General features: G+C 42.6%; 1 non-coding gene across 1 annotated transcript; it reads left to right on the top strand.

Moving 5' to 3' along the window:
• Positions 1 to 6,051: 6,051 nt before the first annotated feature.
• Positions 6,052 to 6,155, top strand: LOC134228229 (U6 spliceosomal RNA). Its single transcript, XR_009983892.1, has one exon. It is a non-coding gene; the product is annotated as a U6 spliceosomal RNA (small nuclear RNA).
• The last annotated feature ends 15,273 nt before the right edge of the window (positions 6,156 to 21,428 follow it).

The following is a 21,428-nucleotide window of genomic DNA, read 5'->3' as shown; positions in this document are numbered from 1 at the left end:
TGTCATTGGTGTCAACCGAAGATTGGCTTACCTCCAGCGCCATATACCAGTGGTAAATACTCATTAATCGAGATTGAGGGTTTATTATGTACCAAAACCAACCTTTTTTGTACATTTTGGGGCCCCCACATACCGTCGGTCCCGGGGCCCCCTTCCGGCTAAATCCGGCCCTGGTTCTATCCATCCCAACAGTGTAATTGTTACACGAGAGTTCAATCATCGAAAAGGAGCGATCCATATAATCCCTGTCAGCAAAAGTATAACGTGACTCTTGCTTCACTGGCACTGAATCCGGACAAACTTTCTTTGCGAAGTCGAGTATCCACCGCGACGAACTTTCTTCGTTTCCGGCGACGCGTTGCGCATTCTACTCCCGACGGTCCACAGAATTTTCATTGAGGTCTCGTGCGATAAACCTTCAACAAAAGTGCGCCAATATCAGCGTTTCTTCACTTTGACCAGCTTCTTGAACTGGATCTCGAGCGCGATATACCGTTTGTGAAGTACGATCGAACCGTGTTTCCGAAATTCTTTGAACACGCCGGATTTTTCGCGATAAAGTTGTGTACACTCGACATCCCACCACGGACTGTGTGGTTTCCTACGAACCGAAGCTCCTGGTACCGGCCGGCGTTGTACCTGAAGAGCGCTGTCAAGGATCAACTTTGATAGAAACTCGTACTCTTGTCGACTGTACGCCATCAATGATGGCCTCCGCATATTTTCCCCAATCGATGTGCTTCGTGAGGTCATATGAGAGGTCGATAGAAACTAGATTGATTATGTCCATTGGAAATCGAGACTTCAATCGGCAAATGATCACTACCATGGGGATCTTGGACCACCTTCGCAGAGGTCGTATATCATTGTTGAACGGTTGTCATTGCACAGTTCCTACCTGTTCCTGTTCCGTGGGAGTTAAAATCTCCCAAGAGCAACCGTGGCTCGGGCATAACCGAGCAGATGTTCGAGAGATCTCTACGAGATATCGCGGAGTTTGAAGGAAGATATATCGAGGCGATACTGAGGTCTTTTCCTCGAATAGTCACCTGACATGCGACAGCTTCGGTGCCTGAAATCGAAGCAAGATCGACTCTATAGAAGGAGTGTTGTTATTTGATTCCTAACAGCAATCTGGAAAATGGAGTTTCACATCGGATGTTAGCCATGTTTCACACAAACGTCGCATTGTAATTTGTTAACCAAAAATTTGAAAATATCTAATTTGGGAAGAATACTTCGACAGTTCCACTGTATAATCGAAATCATGTTACCCTTATTGACTAAGTTAGCCATCGAAATATACAAATGACTCGAAGAGGGGCATTTTTGAAGCCAACTGCTTCAGGAGAGGAGTCAGAATAGGAAGAACGGCTTTCACCATGTTCTTCACGGGATCGGAAGCATCAAAGAAGTTGAGTATGAGTTCCACGATGCCAGAAAGCGTGAACATTGGAGCGCTCGGGTGTTGTCCCGTTCACTCTCTATACTCTATTTCAGGCGGAAAATGTGAAAAAATCAGGGATTTTTGATGTTCCCGGAAGCGGAGGAAACTCTCGTTCATCCTGATGTGTAACCACAAAAGTTGAACGTTTCTTAGCATTTCCTGCCGCTTGCGATTCGCCCATGTTGGAATGGGACTCACTTTGAGGCTGTTTTCTAGACTTTTTCGAGGGTCGCTGGCTCTGTTTTACTCTTTTCCTCGTTGAGCCTTTGAAAACAAAGGGAACCTCATTTCCAACTTCATATTCAGAGCTGCCTTGATCGTCTAGAGGAAGAGACGAGTAGATGGTGTCAGAAACAACCGCTGAAGCGGCCTTCCTCAGCATCTAGGCTTAGGTTCGTCGAGATCGCCGCTGAAAAGACCGTATCTGGTGAATTCGCCGTTGTATGTACGTCGAGCAAGCTTCGAGAGCATGTGAGGGCCTTCGTTGCAATAAACACATTTCGGCACCGTCTTGCACGCGCCATCCACATGCTTCTCTCCGCACGATGCACAGCGAGGTTTATTGCAGCAGTACTGAGCGGGGTTGGCTGCTTGCAATTAACACAATTCATCACCTTCGGTACATACAGCCGGACAGGTAGACGAAGTTTTCCAATCACCACATTATCAGGCAGTGCAGACCCGGAGAAGGTCACACAAACACGCCATTCTCGCTGATCCAGATATGTTCAGGAGCTGCCTCCAGAGATGCATGGACGAAGGAAACTTCCCAGCTCGATGGAAACGGCAGAAATTGGTGCTATTACCGAAGCCTGGCAAACAGCCTGGAGACCCTTCGGCATACAGACCAATTTGCCTACTCGGCACAGCTGGGAAGCTGCTAGAGAGGGTCATCCTGAATAGATTGTCGGCTTATACAGAGTGTGCTGGTGGCTTATCCAGCAACCAGTATGGTTTCCGTAAGGGCCGTTCTACCATCGAAGCAATTCGATCGGTAACGGATACGGTCAAGATAGCGAGAGGTTTAAACAGAAGAGGTATTAGGTACTGCGCATGATTACACTTGATGTAAAAAAACGCGTTTAACAATGCTAGCTGGGCAGCAATTGCTGACTCCCTGCATCGATTTAGAGTTCCGGATTACCTGTGCAGGATACCGAAAAGTTATTTTCAGAACAGGGTGCTGATATACAACACGGATGCTGGTCAAAAGTCGATCGTAGTGTCTGCGGGTGTTCCACACGGATCGATCATCAGACCGGTTCTGTGGTATATTATGTACGATGGAGTATTACGCTTAAGTCTCCCAGCCAGTGTGAAAATTGAAGGCTTCGCGGATGACGTAATGCTAGAGGTAACAGGAGGCTTTCTCGACAAAGTCAGACTGAAGGCTTCATATGCGATTGGCAGAGTGGAGGAATGGCTCAGCTCGAGGCGGTTGTCTCTTGTACACCACAAGACGGAAGTCGTGGTGGTGCATAACCGTCATGGGTTGCAGCAAGCGAGGATAAGAGTAGGGACCTGCACAGTTAACTCCATGAGGTCTCTTAAGCATCTGGGCGTGATGATCGACGATAAGCTCAATTTTACGAGCCACGTCTATTATGCATGTCAGTGGGCTTCATTGGCGATAAAAGTATCGTCTATCATCCGTTATAGCGTACCGGCATGAGCCGTAGCACTAAAGGCCGAGTACAATGTAAAGAAATTAATCAGAGTATACCGGCTGATGTGCCTACGTGTCGCGAGCGCATATCGCACCATATCATATGAGGCGGTGTGCGTTACAGCTGGGATGATGCCGATTGACATACTCCTAGAGGAAGATGTGGAGTGCTACAAAGAAAGGGACTCGGTGCAAGTGCGACGTGTCAAGAGAGCAGCCTCGTTGCTCAAATGGCAAAGAGCATGGGACACCACAGTCAAAGGTCGTTGGACCCACAGACTAATTCCGGATGTGTCCAACTGGGTTGATAGAAAGCATGGTCAAGTCAACTTCCACCTACACGCAAAAAAATATTGCAGTCGAAACTACCATTCCAAGGGTTATTTTAAGAATATGCACCGACGATTTTCAGCAGATAACAACCCGTTTTATTTTACCATGCGCGCAGTAAAAATCAACTGTGGCCCATGCGGAATGTTGTCACATGAACTGAAACAGTGGTGAATTTCTCTGAAACCATGGTAAATTTTACTGAAAATACATGATAGTTTTAAAAGCAGAGCGTAGAGTCTACAAAATAGTAGTTTTTACCTCAGAATTTTTTTCTGTGTAACACAGGTGTTGTCTGAACATAGGATCAAAGTGTGCCGCCCTACGAGTAAGACGTGAAAATCACCGCTGTCATTTTTTTTCGTTTTCTGAGGACTTCTTTCAATCCAAAAACTTAATCAATCATATTTACACTAGTGAAACCCAAATAGGTAAAGCGCGGTTGATTGTGACCGCCGTGAAGTGAAGTGGACTACTATTCAAAAATTGTACTCCGAGTATCAACGCGGTGATGACTGGCGTGCAGACTTGGTTTGACTTTGAAGGATTTGGACTCAAGACTCAAAATTGCAAGATTGCATACACACAACCAGCCCATAAACTTGTTATTACTGAAGCACAATCAAATCATAAGCATCAAAACAACCATCAAAGTCGTAATTACTGATTTTCAACTAGTTGGTAATGTTACAACCGCCCCGCCCCTTTGCTTTTCCTGTTCAATCAAGAAAATTACTACAGAATAAACCGTTTATGAAGGATGACAGGCAACAGTTTTCATCGGGTCTCAGATGGATTATGGTGAGACCAAACCAATATTGTTCTACACTATCTTTCGTTTTCTATCTATAAGGTTACGATATTTTGTGTTACTTTTCGGAAGTATTTCGCGTTGCGCCCGGGTTTCATTTTGAGATTATGCTGATACCATGTTCACTTGATTTACAATCGATGAATAGTCGGACTAGCTATATGATTCTACTATGCTTCGCGAATGTTGTTAAGTTATGTTAAAAGTTTCTTTCTGAAATTAAATCTACGGGGCAGTGTTGTAAAATGTCATTTGCATTCGTTTATATATTTTTTCCAGAACTTGTTCAGAAGTTAGCTATCGGCTCCTGAGGTATGTCGAACTTATAGCCCTTTAATGTGCAATGTGCCTACAACATTGTCTAATAAGACATTGCTGTAAATATGTAATCTGGGGCGTGGGAGGCAAGATGTCATTCAAATGACATTATGTCAAATGACACGTGACATTTTGGAATGTTTTCACTCTCCAGCCTCTGATGTTATATTTAGAGCAATGTACCCTTGGACAAAAATATAGACGAGCTCGGTAGTCTAGTGGCTACCGCTTCTGCCTTATAAGTAGGAGGTCGTGGGTTCAATTCCAGGCTCGTCCCTTTCCTACTTTGTATTTCTATCTTAATTCTTTCTGAGTTTCACGTTCTACCAAAACGACTCCTACTGTTATAACCTTCCACACAATCCCAAAAAAAACCTCCCGTGGCACCTATGAGAGGTCGTAGAGTTCTCTGCATCTTTCTTAAGTAGGTGTCCAAACTAACCATCCTTCCCCTTCCTCAGCATTCGCAAGGACGTGGCCAGGACAGATCTCGACTATTGGAGAGTGCAATGCTTCCATCTAAGAGATAGTGATTAGTCCCAAATCAATATCTGAGGTAACGGATGAAAGTAATGCTACTCTCATACAATAGTCTTGGCTTGTACCACCTACGAATTTGTGCGAATTGCTCAATGCTAATGCTAATGCTAATGCTAATGTACCCTTGGACAAAAATATAGCTCTACTGAAGCGTTATGAGTACATCCAAAAATATGAAGTAAATTAGGCTCCTGAAAAAAGTTATGAACAAATTAGTCAAATGACATGCAGATGACATTTTACAAGCCTGCTACGGGGAGCATGTTTCTTAATGGTTTTATGGGTTTGAGCAGACTTTATGTACCATCCATGGCGACGATGTTTATGACTTTAATATTAGTATTCTTTTTTTTATTTGGCGTCATTGAATGGTTTAGATGTTTACTGATTTTGTTGTCCCTGACCATTATTTTGCTAAAACTTTGAAAGTTAACATTGTATCTTATGGCTTCATATTGGAAGTTAATATCACAGCCAATATCTTGCTTTTCTGTTGATGTTCTCTGTTTTCATTTTGTTCGAAGTCCATTAACGGCTAACAACAATTGTATGATTTAAACTCTTTACAAACCGTCGTAGCACTTCTGTACCATAATGAATGTTCAATTAAGATTTTCCATACGTTGACAATATTTATTGTTTGTTAGATTACCATTTCTATGCAGCATACTACTCATCAGTCTTGAATAAATAGCACCATTCATTGTATTCAAAACATTCATGACGCTTGAAATAGATTCTTTTTTTTTAATTCATCATGAAAAAGATACATCTCAGTATGTAAAACCCATTTCACTCGGTTCAAAGTTGAACCGAACATACTACACATGCTACATGGTTGACATCTGCACATCACATGTTCTTGCAGCTGTCGGATCATTACCAAAATTCAATTCAACTCATAGTTATTGTCGATTTCTGGCCAATTTCTGATCAATTTATAGCTTCGGCTGGACATATACTAAAATTGGAACGATACAGAGAAGATTAGCATGGCCCTGCGCAAGGATGACACGCAAAATCGTGAAGCGTTTCACATTTTTAATTCATTTGTTGATCAAAATCATTATCATATCAGGGGGGAAGGGGAATTTAATTTCTTTTTGCTCTTTTTTCGTTTCAGAGAGCGAGCAAAGGCGCTTAAACCTAGGCTATTAGCCAGGGCAAAGCTAATACCTTCGCCCCATCCGAGGAAAATCATCGGCAAGGTTAATGGAGTGACATAAATTTCTTAGCAAAGTCACTCCCAACGTATTTCCACAAATTTTCTATCATTTGCTTATAATGATACTCCTAAATCACATACCCTACCCACCATCCAATTCCTTGACATCTATGAGGGCATCGGTGAGTCGCTGGCGAGGCCGGCAATGATAGCTTTCATGTTTTATCATTTTGGACCCCCAATTGGATTTCCATTGAATCCCAAACGCAATACCATGCTGCTTGTTAGCGGTATGGATACAACCCCGGACAACCTCGTCGAGAGGATGTGCCGGGTGGAAGCTATATGGAATGCGGTGAACTCAACAGATTATGTCGAAACTGCAGCGGTGGTGGAGTCTTGAACAAAACCAACGAGTGCAGTAAGGGCACCTGGGTTGACAACCAACATGTCGCGGGTGGGCTGCGGGGCCTCAGTATGTAGTTATAGAGGTCATTGCGGTTCATGCGCGGTGGTTGTTGTCGGGGTGCTCGTCTCCACCGTGAGATTATGATACGGACCGCGTTACTGTCATAGGTTACTATCATAGATCGATGGGTGGTGAGGTTACCACCCTTGAAGTCGATGTTGTGTGTATTAGCGTCAAGTGCATTAGTATAGGTGTGAGCGTCCTCAATAGTACCCCCTGATGTATTGCTTAATTGGGGGCCGGGGAAACAGCGCGACTAGTGTCCACTCTACTCGGGAACGAGGCACGCGCTATTCAAAATTGAAAAGAGAGAGGAAGAGAGAAAGTGAGAGAGAGAGAGAGAGAGAGAGAGAGAGAGAGAGAGAGAGAGAGAGAGAGAGAGAGAGAGAGAGAGAGAGAGAGAGAGAGAGAGAGAGAGAGAGACGACCGTCTCGCACGGTTGCTCGACATGGTACGAACCAGTACTACTATAGTACATGATTTATTATTTCTTATTGAACCAATACTTTTAAAGTTTTGTTTTGGGTACTCAATCCACCTTCACCTTAATAGTTCGAGCACTAACGATTTCAATGAAAATCATGATGAAATATAGCAAATAATCGAACACTTCTTTCTCACAACTCTTGGCATAGCCAAACATATGACACCCGCAGGCATCATCATTGGGGTGTCCTTTGCTGCCTCTGTGAATTTCAGGAGGGTATTTTTACAAAAATTGACCTTTTTAACGATTTCAACGATTTCAATGAAAATAATGAGGAAAAATAGCAAATATTAAAACACGTCTTTCTCAAAACTCCGGGCCTAACCGAACATATGACACCCGCAGGCACCACCATTGCATAGTGGGAAAAAAACGGACCCAAATTCCCACATAATTAATCCCGCTACAACAAATCAGTAATATATATGTCCCCTTGCACAAAAACTTCGTAGAAATCGTTTGGTGGAGGATTCAAGCTCCGGAGAAATCAAAAAAGTATCATTTTCTGTGTGTTTGTCTTATCTTGTATCAGAAATTTCTATCCTGCATTACAATAAAACACTAATTCATCAATAACATTCCAATGCATGATTCAAAAAGGCTGAAATTTTTACAGAATATGTATTTGTTTTAGCTAGTTTTTAGTATTTAGTTTTAGCTATAAAATAAAAAAAATAAGGTTTTGTGTTTTTTCGCTTATTTCTCCAAAAGCTTTTTTTTTAAATTTCTACCTAGAAAACCCAATTAATTATTATCACATAACATGTGCTGAATATATTTGCCGAATTTTTGCAAAGTTCAACAGTTAAGAACAGCAAAAAATTAAAATGAACAGCAAAATGATTAAAATGAAAAGAAAAAAAACATGTTATTATTTTTACCCAACTGCAGCATAATAAATTTGCACTATAATAATATTAATTATAAAGCCGTCAGTAGTGCGCATCTATAAAACACAAATTGTCGGATGGTGATTTGATGATGTCGGGCTACATACAAATGCGTAAATGGTAACATCAACATGACTTAGAAGGATCGAAGTTTTTAACTGCGGATGCCTCAAATGAATACTATGTTGCAAGGCTATCCTTAAGTAACATAAATCTACTACTAATTTTTATTTTATTTTTCTTTATGATAGAAATAACGGAGAAACAGTTTTGTCTACACACTAACTTTTTCTATTTCGAGCTCGGCAAAATTGGACACCGCTGTAGCTCAGTAAATTTCAAAACTGAACTTCGGCAGAAAATTTCGTTCATTACTGACTCTCAGCAAAATATTTGCTGTATCCCAGCAACCGAAATGTCACTTTTACTGAGATCTCGGCAAAAATCATGTTTGCTGAAACTCGGCGGTGCCCACCTCGGGAAAATAAACAAAAAATGCTGAGATCTCGGCGAAAAAAAATAAGTGTGTATTATTATCATGTCGGTCCAATTGTCTTACGGAGTCATTTTTCTGGCTAGTCGTGATCGAGCATGCTTGTACCGCTTGTGGCATGTTTCTCCAGATTGTTCGTCATAAAAACTCAAAGGGTAGGGCTGCAAAATATTTTTTAATTGAATGCATAATTGAGAACAATATATCTATTTTTTAGATTTTTTTAGATTTTTATTCGGAAGTAGAATCAAAAGCGAAAAGAGGCCAATTTCGGTTGTTCAAATTCAATTAAAATGATCATTGCTTTAGCAACTTTTCATTGAACGGAAGAAAAGGCTTATAACGCGGCTACTATCCAATTTCCAGTAAATTCCAATATTTTAAAATGTGATTCTTTTGATAGTATAGGAAATATCTTATAGGAAAAACGATAACTGCAGCTAGTAGATGATGAAAAAAATAAGCATTAATGTGTAAGAAGTATTTTCAAAAATCCGTTATTTCTAAATAGCATCAATAATTATATGACATTTCAATATATGCTGATGCATCTATTGGACATGTATTACACTCAATTAATAACTTCTTCTTCTTATATTGATATCGTCTTAAACATATATATTCATTTGATGCATCCACAGTTGGTTTTAAATCAAGTTACCAATTTTGCGTTTATGAAGTATGTGGGTATTTTAGTAATTTCGACAATTTACTGATTCGACCACCATCATATGTTTTGTAGCTGCGCGTTACCGAATATTAATGCAGTGCAAATTTATTATGCTGCAGTTGGGTAAAAATGGTTATTTTTTTTTTCTTTTCATTTCATTTTAATCATTTTGCTGTTCATTTTTTGCTGTACTTAACTGTTGTACTTTGCTAAAATTCGGTAAATATATGCAGCACATGTTATGTGATAATAAATACAGTCCCTTCCCGATTTTGGCAACACGACCGGATTTTAATGTTGCCAAAATGGGGATGTTGCCAAAAACGGGAAAAAAATTCATACAAAATTTCAATTTTTTTTTGTTTGCATGATTGAAGCTAAATACTTAGAAAATGTACAACAAAGTATGTGGAGTGTGTTTAAGTGATGCACGTGCATCATAATTGACATTTTTGCGATATTATTCATGACTCGGAGATTGTAGTTCAAACAAAATTGAAACAAACTCAAGAATGGTAATCAAACGATAATGTAACTAATTAGCCAATTTCATAATACAAATTGAATAATAAATAATATTTGAAATTAACAATAGCGTCGGCCACGTCCTTACAAAAATTGTGGTAATAAAAAAACGTTTCTATTGTATGTGAATTTTCTTGTGGTCGGTGTGATTAAGAGTAAAGTTCTGTGCACAATTTTCTACGACATTATGGAAGAAATGAACGCAAGGCATAAGACATACCATTGTTTAAAAAATGGTAAGGAGTCGTACACTAATTACGTAAGCAATTTTTATGGGATTTTCGACCCCCCTCCCCCCATGTAAGATTTTTTTCATACAAATGATTTTTATTTATATAGTGCGTAAGAAAACGACAGACCCCCCTCCCCCCCCATAAGTGCTTACGTAATATGTGTACGACGCCTAACGGAAATCTGCATTCTGCACATTGGTTGACGAATCCAATGTAGTGTGAGTACGGATTAACTACACTCGACTACAGTTCTTCATGCACTACTTTCATTATTATAACTTTGAAAAGATGGAAGAATCCTAAATCAGACTGAAGAGGGAAGCAAAGCAGATCGGACTAGTCATAAACACGTTGAAGACGAAGTAGGCTCAAGAGAAGACAACGGCCATTCACCACGAGCTTGTATCAATGGCGACAAAATCAAAGTTGTTGAAGAATTCGAGTATACTTGGGCTCACTTGACCTCCGAAAACGATACCAGCAGACAAATTCGGAGACGCAACGTGGCAGGAAAGCGTACGTACTTTGGACTCCAAAAAACACTCCGAACGAATAGAGTTCGCCGCCGTACCAACCAGACTCCCTATTAAACCGGTGACGGTAGTCCTCCTGGGACACGATATCCGGACAATGCTTGTGGAGGACCAACGCGCACTTGGAGTAAAAATGGTTCTCTACAACGATCCGACAGGCACAAGAAGGCGAGGTGTGCATCGATCAAGGTGGATCGATCAGGTGGAAGACGATTTACGGACCCTCCGTAGACTGCGTGACTGGTAACGTACAGCAGTAGACGGAGACGCAGACGACTGTTATGTGCCGCAGAGGCCACTCCGGCCTTAGCCTGAATAAATAATAATAATACCACATGTGACGCATCACTCGCCTATCGAAGCAGCTAGAATAACACCAGCGATCTCATGGAAACTTCACAGGAGGTACTCCACTTCTGATACTTCGCCATCACAAACAGAACACTCGAAAGCAGACATTGGAAGTGTGAGTGAGCATTGATCTATTGCAATCGTAGCATCTATAGCCAATGAGTGAACTGTCTCGCTCAAATGGATGCCAAACAACGAGTAGGAGCAATTGTTGTTGTGATAAACAATGAGCAACACCGTCTAACAAGCCAAGCCATGGTGAGGTATCCATGTAAGCAACGATTTTTGCATTAGTACCCCGCTTTCTTGAATGGCTTCTTCTAATAGCGCACCGTAACGACGCTCATTGTTGTGTTACCAAGCTTCACTTAATAGACTTCCATTGGTGAGCGTTGAAGATCAATAAACGGTGAATAATTGAACGTCCAATTTCAAAGATTTTGGGAAGCTCATAACTTGCCCCGCGGCAGTGCATCAAGTTGGCTTAGATTAACCCGATTTTTTCTCTTGAGCCTTACGGTTACATGTTACCAAACTCGTACCATTATTGTTGAACTGTTGGCAAACATGCTGGAATCAAAATCGTTATGCAATTGACACATCAGGTAACTGGAAAAGCTAACTGTTTTCTAATATTAATCGCTAGATAAATTTGCGTGAATTTTAAACAAAAAGACTCTTTAAAATAAATTGTTGCTTATAATCTGTACGGGAATGCAGCAGAAAGACGGATAAAATGACAGTTTCTCGGCTGATATCAGAAAAGATGCGCATCATGAGCAAAACGGCTTGATGGCTATGGACATTCTACGGTGGGCTGGTTATAATAGGGTAGTGTTAATAGGGACATGGAAAACGTGGATAAAAAGAGCAGAAAAGTTTCAATCGAAATTGTTTGCAATGAGCGGTTATACATTATTTCAGTGAAAGTGCCCACTATTCGTACAGAGCCCATAATACGCATATAAACCTTAATGATATTCACTTTTGGTTTTGTTTATCCTACTACATATTTATTAAAAGGTTTTAGCTCTAAAAAGTAATAAAAAAAATATTTTCGAGATTGTTGCCAAAATCGGGAAGAAAATGTTGCCAAAAACGGGTGTTGCCAAAATCGGGGGTAGACAAAAACGGGTGTTGCCAAAATCGGGATGGGACTGTAATTGGGTTTTCAAGGTAGAAATTTTAAAAAAATAGCTTTTGGAGAAATAAGCGAAAAAACACAAGATCTTATTTTTTAAATTTTATAGTTCATTTTTTCATTTATTTAGTTAACATCTAAACAGATAACCAGAGGAGCCAAAGTCTTAGCCCGTCAACGATACGCAGCTCTTGAGAAGGAAGTAAAACGCTCATGTCGACGGGACAAGCGAGCGTGGGCAGACTCTCTGGCCGACGAAGGAGAGAGAGCCGCCGCAACCGGGGACATTCGCCTCCTCTACGATATCTCACGACGCTTAAGCGGAGCGAAGATGAATGCAACGATGCCTGTGAAAGACGCGAATGATCAGTTATTGACCAACCCAACTGACCAGCTGAAACGCTAGTTCGAGCACTTCGAACAACTTTTTCAAGTGCCAGCCAGGCCACCACCACCTCGGCATGATCTGCCTAGGATCCGACGTATAACACGCGTCAATACCGAAGCTCCATCACTGCTAGAGATTCAAACAGCCATCCAAAGCATGAAATCGAATAAAGCCCCAGGGGTCGACCGCATATCAGCCGAGATGCTCAAAGCTGACCCCATGACATCCGCACAACAACTGCATCGTTTATTTCGTAATATCTGGGACACCGCAACTTTCCCGGTCGACTGGATGCAAGGTATCGTAGTGAAGGTGCCCAAAAAGGGTGACCTGACTGTATGCGATAACTGGCGAGGCATTATGTTGCTGTGTACCGTTCTCAAAGTTCTGTGCAAAATTATCCTAGCCCGGATTCAGGAGAAGATCGATGCGACTCTCCGTCGGCAGCAGGCCGGATTCCGTGCCGGAAGATCCTGTGTGGACCATATTGTCACGCTCCGCATAATTCTGGAGCAGGTCAACGAATTCTAAGAGTCCCTTTACTTGGTATTCATTGACTACGAAAAAGCTTTCGACCGTCTCAATCACGAGAATATGTGGGGCGCCCTGAGACGCAAGGGGGTTCCTGAGAAAATCATCGGCCTCATCGAAGCACAGTACGAGGCCTTATCGTGTAGAGTGCTGCACAATGGGGTCCTGTCCGACCCTATCCGGGTCGTAGCTGGTGTGAGGCAAGGATGTATTCTATCACCGTTACTGTTCCTCATCGTAATCGATGAGATTCTGGTAGATGCGATTGACCGTGAACCAAACCGCGGGCTGTTATGGCAGCCTATAACCATGGAGCACCTAAACGACTTCGAATTGGCTGATGACGTTGCACTCCTCGCGCAACGGCGCTCTGATATGCAGAGTAAGCTCAACGACCTTGCCGAGCGCTCCTCCTCGGCAGGTTTAGTCATCAACGTCAACAAAACCAAATCGTTGGATGTAAACACGGTGACTCCTTCCAGTTTCACAGTAGCCGGGCAACCAGTGGAGAATGTTGAAAGCTTCCAATATCTTGGTAGCCAAATGGCGTCAGACGGCGGTACCAAGATCGACATAGGCGCACGGATCAAGAAAGCAGGGGCTGCCTTTGCGAGTTTAAGAAATATCTGGAAAAACAAGCAGATAAGTGAACGCACCAAAATACGAATTTTCAACTCTAACGTGAAATCTGTGCTGTTATACGCTAGCGAAACATGGTGTGTATCAGTGGAGAACACTCAACGGCTGCAGGTGTTCATTAACAGATGCCTGCGGTATATAATTCGGGCCTGGTGGCCTCACAACTGGATCTCAAACAACGTCGTTGTCACCAGAGGCCAATAGCAACAGAAATTCGGGATCGGAAGTGGGGCTGGGTCGGCCACACTCTACGTAGGAGCGGAAGCGAAATCTGTAAACAAGCATTAGACTGGAACCCAGCGGGACATCGCAGCAGAGGCAGACCCAGAGGCTCATGGCGGCAAAGCCTTAATAAAGAAATAAAAGAAGTCGACCGAAATCTAACCTGGCAACAGGTTAAAGCGATAGCCGGGCAACGCTCAGGATGGAGATCTTTCAAGTCGGCCCTTTGCACAACCGGAGGTGTACAGGATCCATAAGTAAGTAAGTAAGTAAACAGATAACACTGAATCAACAATTTGATGCCACAATACACGGTTCGAGGCCGCATCTCTCCATCCTCGGATACGCCCCACGCTCGCCAAGTCGTTTTGCACCTGGTCTGCCCATCTCGCTCGCTGCGCTCCACGCCGTCTCGTACCTGCCGGATCGGAAGCGAACACCATCTTTGCAGGGTTGCTGTCCAGCATTCTTGCAACATGTCCTGCCCATCGTACCCTTCCGGCTTTAGATACCTTCTGGATACTGGGTTCGCCGTAGAGTTAGGCGAGCTCATGGTTCATTCTTCGCCGCCACACACCGTCTTCTTGCATACCGCCAAAGATGGTCCTAAGCACCCGTCTCTTGAATACTCCGAGTGCTTGCAAGTCCTCCTCGAGCATTGTCCATGTTTCATGTCCGTAGAGGACAACCGGTCTTATAAGCGTCTTGTACATGACACATTTGGTGCGGTGGCGAATATTTTTCGACCGTAGTTTCTTCTGGAGCCCGTAGTAGGCCCGACTTCCACAGATGATGCACCTACGTATTTCTCTACTAACGTTGTTGTCAGCCGTTAGCAAGGATCCGAGGTAGACGAATTCCTCGACCACCTCGAAGGTATCCCCGTCTATCGTAACACTGCTTCCCAGGCGGGCCCTGTCGCGCTCGGTTCCGCCCACAAGCATGTACTTTGTCTTTGACGCATTCACCACCAGTCCAACTTTTGCTTTTCAGGCGGGTGTACAGTTCTGCCACCTTTGCAAATGTTCGGCCGACAATGTCCATGTCATCAGCGAAGCAAATAAATTGACTGGATCTGTTGAAAATCGTACCCCGGCTGTTACACCCGACTCTCCGCATGACACCTTCTAGCGCAATGTTGAACAACAGGCACGAAAGTCCATCACCTTGTTTTAGTCCCCGGCGCGATTCGAACGAACTGGAGTGTTCGCCCGAAATCTTCACACAGTTTTGCACACCATCCATCGTTGCTTTGATCAGTCTGGTAAGCTTCCCAGGGAAGCTGTTCTCGTCCATAATTTCCCATAGCTCTACGCGGTCTATACAATCGTATGCCGCCTTGAAATCAACGAACAGATGGTGCGTTGGGACCTGGTATTCACGGCATTTTTGAAGGATTTGCCGTACAGTAAAGATCTTGTCCGTTGTCGAGCGGCCGTCAACGAAGCCGGCTTGATAACTTCCCACGAACTTGTTCACTAATGGTGGCAGACGACGGAAGATGATCTGGGATATCATTTTGTAGACGGCATTAAGGATGGTGATCGCTCGAAAGTTCTCACACTCCAGTTTGTCGCCTTTCTTGTAGATGGAGCATATAACCCCTTCCTTCCACTCCTCCGGTAGCTGTTCGGTTTCCCAGATTCTGACTATCAGTTTGTGCAGGCAAGTGGCCAGCTTTTCCGGGCCCATCTTGATGAGCTCAGCTCCGATACCATCCTTACCAGCTGCTTTATTGGTCTTTAGCTGTTGAATGGCATCCTTAACTTCCCTCAAGGTGGGGGCTGGTTGGCTTCCATCGTCCGCTGAACTGACGCAGTCATCTCCTCCGCTGCCTTGACTTTCACTGCCTGTACTCTCAGCGCCATTTAGATGTTTCTCGTAGTGCTGCTTCCAACTTTCGATCACCACACATTCGTCCGTCAAGATGCTCCCATCCTTATCCCGGCACATTTCGGCTCGCGGCACGAAGCCTTTGCGGGATGCGTTGAGCTTCTGATAGAACTTGCGTGTTTCTTGAGAACGGCACAGCTGTTCCATCTGCTCGCACTCCGCTTCTTCCAGGTGGCGTTTCTTCTCCTGAAAAAGGCGGGTCTGCTGTCTCCGCTTCCGTCTATAACGTTCCACGTTCTGCCGGGTACCTTGCTGCAGCGCGACCACCCGCGCTGCGTCCTTCTCCTCCAGAATCTGTCTGCACTCTTCGTCGAACCAATCGTTCCGTCGACTTCGACCCATATACCCGACGTTGTTCTCCGCTGCATCGTTAATGGCTGCTTTGAATGTATTCCAGCAGTCCTCAAGAGGAGCCCCATCGAGCTCACCCTCTTCCGGCAACGCTGCCTCGAGATGCTGCGCGTATGCAGTGGCGACATCAGGTTGCTTCAGTCGCTCTAAGTCGTACCGCGGCGGTCGTCGGTACCGAACATTGTTGATGACGGATAGTTTTTGGCGCAGTTTAACCATCACCAGATAGTTGTCAGAGTCGATGTTAGCGCCACGATATGTCCTGACGTCGATAATGTCGGAGAAGTGCCGTCCATCAATCAGAATGTGGTCGATTTGTGATTCTGTCTGCAGTGGTGATCTCCAGGTGTACCGATACGGGAGGCTGTGTTGGAAGTTGGTGCTGCGAATGGCCATATTCTTGGAGGCGGCGAAATCAATTAGTCGTAGGCCGTTTTCGTTCGTCAGCCGGTGAGCGCTGAACTTTCCAATAGTCGGTCTAAACTCCTCGTCTTGGCCAACCTGAGCGTTCAAATCTCCTATGATGATTTTGACGTCGTGGCCTGGGCAGCTGTCGTGCTCACGTTCCAGCTGCGCGTAGAATGCGTCTTTATCATCATCAGTGCTTCCGGAGTGTGGGCTATGGACGTTGATTATGCTGAAGTTGAAGAACCGGCCTTTGATCCTCAACCTGCACATTCTTTCATTGATCGACCACCACCCGATCACGCGCCTTTGCATATCGCCCATCACTATGAAAGCTGTTCCCAGCTCGTGTGTGTTGCCGCAGCTCTGGTAGATGGTATGATTACCTCTAAACGTTCGCACCATTGATCCCTTCCAACAAACCTCCTGCAGCGCTACGATGCCGAATCCACGGTCCTTGAACACATCGGTGAGTATGCGTGTGCTCCCGATGAAGTTGAGAGATTTGCAGTTCCACGAACCGAGTTTCCAATCGCTAGTCCCTTTTCGTCGCAGTGGTCTTCGCCGATGGTTCCGGTCCGTACTCTCTTGTTGACTATTCGTTGCTTATGATTTTTTAAAGGCTGGCTTGCAGGGCCTGACACCAAACCCCCTAAATTTCCGGAGGACCATTCCTCCTTATTTCCGGTGGACCATGGTCCACAGTTTCACTTAGAGTTCCTCGCTGGCACTCGGACGATGGTCAGCCGCCCCTAACATGGAGAACAGACGCTGTTGTGAGCCGATCCTGACATGAAGAACAGAGGCTCAATAAGATTTGCACCTCCGGAGAGGAGCAAACCCCCCCTCCCCCTTCCCTGTCAGCATACGACCATAGTTCCCACCGGGGTTGGTTACCCGATCTTCCCTAAGGTTGCTCGTATCCCGGCCAGCACCGCGGGGAGGTAGGGATAGAAGTTGCTGGGTAAGAGGCTAAGGACCGCGACATGGGGTCTATTTTATTCCTTCAGGTACGCGAAGTACCAGTGGTACGCTTTACCCAGCATTTGCCGTGCCTTATTTTATAGTTATAATTTGAATTACTCAATTGATTATGATGAAATTTTGCAGAAATGATTAGTGCTAACGAATACATTTTCTGTGAAAATTTCAGCCTTTTTGAATCATGCATTGGAATGTTATTGATGAATTAGTGTTTTATTGTAATGCAGGATAGAAATTTCTGATACAAGATAAGACAAACACACAGAAAATGATACTTTTTTTATTTCTCCGGAGCTTGAATCCTCCAACAAACGATTTCTACGAAGTTTTTGTGCAAGGGGACATATATATTACTGTTTTGTTGTAGCGGGATTAATTATGTGGGAATTTGGGTCCGATTTTGACCACTGTGCGGTGGGGTAAGAGTGCGTTTTTCATTTGTCTTGCAATAAGGATTCTACTAAAACGAATCTCAATAATTTCAATATTTTTTCCGCTGGGTAACATATACTAAGAGTAGAGTAGAGTGGGGCAAGAGTGCGCGTGGGGTAAGAGTACGTTTTCGATTTTTTTAAATAATAGAAAAAGATAAACTAGCAGCACTGCATCAGTTTGACAGGTATTCTGGCCAACTATTATCATGTGTAATTGTAAACGATTTGAATAAATAACAAGGGAGATATGGAGTTAGATAACTTTTTGGTCATTTTGCTAAAAATAGTTTTCCGCAACTAGTATTTCATTACCAAATATACGTTCAATCAGGTGAACATTATACCATTTCGATAACCTATTGTATAGAGTACTTTATGGTACAGAACACCAATCCGGTTGGTTTTCCAAGAAGTCAAAACCATTACTTGAATAATTTTTGGGACTGTGGGGTAAAAATACGCAGGAACCGGTGGGGCAAGAGTACGCATATGAATCTTCAAGTTATGATGTCAAACCCGTATCTCCGGCCGAAATAAGACGTCTTCCAAAGCGTAAAGATCCACAACTAAGAAAAAAGGGACAGAATTTGAAATTATCACAATTTTTTAGGAAAAGTTGAAGTAATTTGGTGTTAGAAAGGACTTAGCGAACAAAGCACTGAAGCGAAATAATGAAATTGTATTAGGACTTGTTGTACACCTAAACATAGCACGAAAACACAATTTCATCTAAATGATAATTTAATTTAATCAAAAGAAACATTCATAAATTACGCAACGTTTAGCTGGGAGGGGTTGTGAGATGTGTGACGATCCATATAATTTTTAGAGGATTCATACAAATAGTGTAAGATAGGGGGAGGGGTGATGAAATAGCCAAATTTTACGTTACGTGATTGGTGAACTTTCTTTAAGGAAAATGCCTTTGTATACGCCACGCGAAACCTGATATATATTTTTACCTCTGTAGTTTTTTGTATATATAAAAAACAATGGTTTTTCGTATGAAAGTGTACATTTTAGGACCCCCTCGCCCTTTAAGAGTTACGTAATCTTTAAACATTCCCTAATATCAAATATACTATATTAACAATATAGTTCACTCTGGCTGATTCCAACGGACAACACAGTAGCGACGCGGTGTCACAAAGGGCAAGCAATGTAATAAAGAGACCTTCCGAGGGGTGTTTAAAAGTAGAATGCAATATGCAGTATAACATTTCGAAATAATATGCTAGAAATTATCCTTTGACCCCATTTTAATACCTTAGTTTGAAAATAAAATTTAAAAAAAAATAATTCAAATAGTTAAACATTGTAAATTAAGTGTAATTTTTTCGATTATGGCACCCCTTGGCTATCGTTTTCAGGCGTTAGTTACCCTTTGTGACGCAAGATGGTGTGATGATGCTGTCCGTTGCCTAATATATGGAGATTTATGAAGTGAGCTATATTGTTAATATATAATATTTGCTAATATATGCTCATTAAACATCAATTGAATGTTATTAACTCTTATTTGTGTTAATATATACTTAAAGCACATGATTGCATAAATGCGTACTCTTACCCCACCCGATGCGCACTTTTACCCCACCGGTGGGGTAAGAGTGCGTTTTTCACTTGTCTTGCAATAAGGGTTCTACTAAAACGAATCTCAATAATTTCAATATTTTTTCCACTGGGTAACATAAAGGAAGAGTATATGAATCATCGACACTGATTTGATATGCAGAAGCTTGCTTCATAAGGGCCACATGATCGATTGAAAACTAAGTGCGTACTCTTGCCCCACTCTACTCTATATGAATCATCGACATTGATTTTATATGCAGAAGCTTGCTTTATAAGGGCCACATGATCTATTGAAAACTAAGTGCGTACTCTTGCCCCACTCTACTCTAGAGGTAATAAACCATACAGGACGATTATCGCTGTTGTTCCCTTTGTTCTCGTTCCCAAACATGTTGGGTACACAACTGTCAAAACGTACTGATTTTCCCTTCGTTGACATTCAGCGCCCTATCTTCACCAGCAAAAGATGTTCCGCAAGTGACGGCAGCGACAATCTTCCTCTATAATTTATTACCATTATTGTTGAAGGCATGGGGAGATACGATCCCTTCTTTGCGGGATGCTTTTGCTCGGCAGTAGGCGTTTTGTTCGTTCGTTCAATTCAGGCTCGGCTTTAGGCAAAAGCAGATATGGTCTCTTTTCAAAGGGCTGCAATGCATTAGGGCAGTTCAAATTTCAAATTTTTTCGAAAATTCCATCTCCCATATGTCTATTAGCATCATTTTGATAATATAGGAGTCCTGGCAAAATTTCAGGCAATTCGGTGGCCATTTAGGGGTGGCGCGAAGTCAATTTATGTTTATATGGAAATTTGTATGGGAAAAACTTAAAATTTATTCAAGTCTCTCTACAACTGTCAAATCGTGATGAATTCAAATAAATATTCCCAACCTCCCTTTTTGGAATCTACATAAATGAGACCTCCTGATAACACATTAGTTATGAGTGGATTGAACGGTTCTATTGACAGTGTGAATATGGGATAAATGGCTAAAATGGTGTAATTAGCCTCAACGTAGCAGTGGAAATATAAATCAAAATTAATGAGTTACTCACTGGTTGAGCTCAGATAGATTCCAAAAATGGAGGTTGGGGATGTGTATTTGAATTCATCACGATTTAAGAGCTGTAGGGGGATTTGAATAAATTTTCAGTTTTTCCCATACAAATTTCCATATAAACATAAATTGACTTCGCGCCACCCCTAAATGGCCATCGAATTTCCTGAAATTTTGCTAGGACTCCTATATTATCAATATGATGCTAATACACATATGGGAGTTGGAATTTTCGAACATTTTTAAAATGTGAACTGCCCTAGGCTGCATATGCCCGGCAGAAGGCAAGAGAGGATATGATCCCTTCTTTCTATTCGGGCATACGTTCGGTTTGAGGCAAGGGCAAATATGATCCTTTATTTCAGAGGATACATTTGCCCGGCAGCAGGAAAGAGAGTATATGACTTCCTCTTTATAGTCAGATATATGCCAAGGGGCAAGGGGAGGTATGTATGTAGATATGATTAGAGGCCTGAATAAGAGAAACGCGGATAGGTATGTGCCGCCAATCGAACCATCAAAAAACAGCAGCCAATCGAGCGGGAGACCTGTCAAGCAGCCAAAATGTTGGCTCAAATACTGAAAACGGAAATTTGTTTTTATGCCATTTTTAAATAAACAAATTTGAATGCATTTTACATTAGTTTGCAATAATATATGCAAGTAATTTATAGATTCTGAAATGAAATTGCATTGTTTATTGGATTCTATTGTCATGTGATGTGGAAACATTAAATAGCGGATTGTGAGATTTTATCTACATAAACCATTTCTTCCTTTTCATATGTTGCTCTTTGGTGAAGAAGATTGAATGCAGTGTTGGCAGAGTCATATTTTCTATCCACGTTTCTCTTATTCAGGCTAGAGGCCTGAATAAGA

This window comes from Armigeres subalbatus, chromosome 3 (assembly GCF_024139115.2).
Source record: "Armigeres subalbatus isolate Guangzhou_Male chromosome 3, GZ_Asu_2, whole genome shotgun sequence".
Classification (NCBI taxonomy): Eukaryota; Metazoa; Arthropoda; class Insecta; order Diptera; family Culicidae; genus Armigeres; species Armigeres subalbatus.
This window is presented reverse-complemented; position numbering and strand designations above follow the sequence as displayed.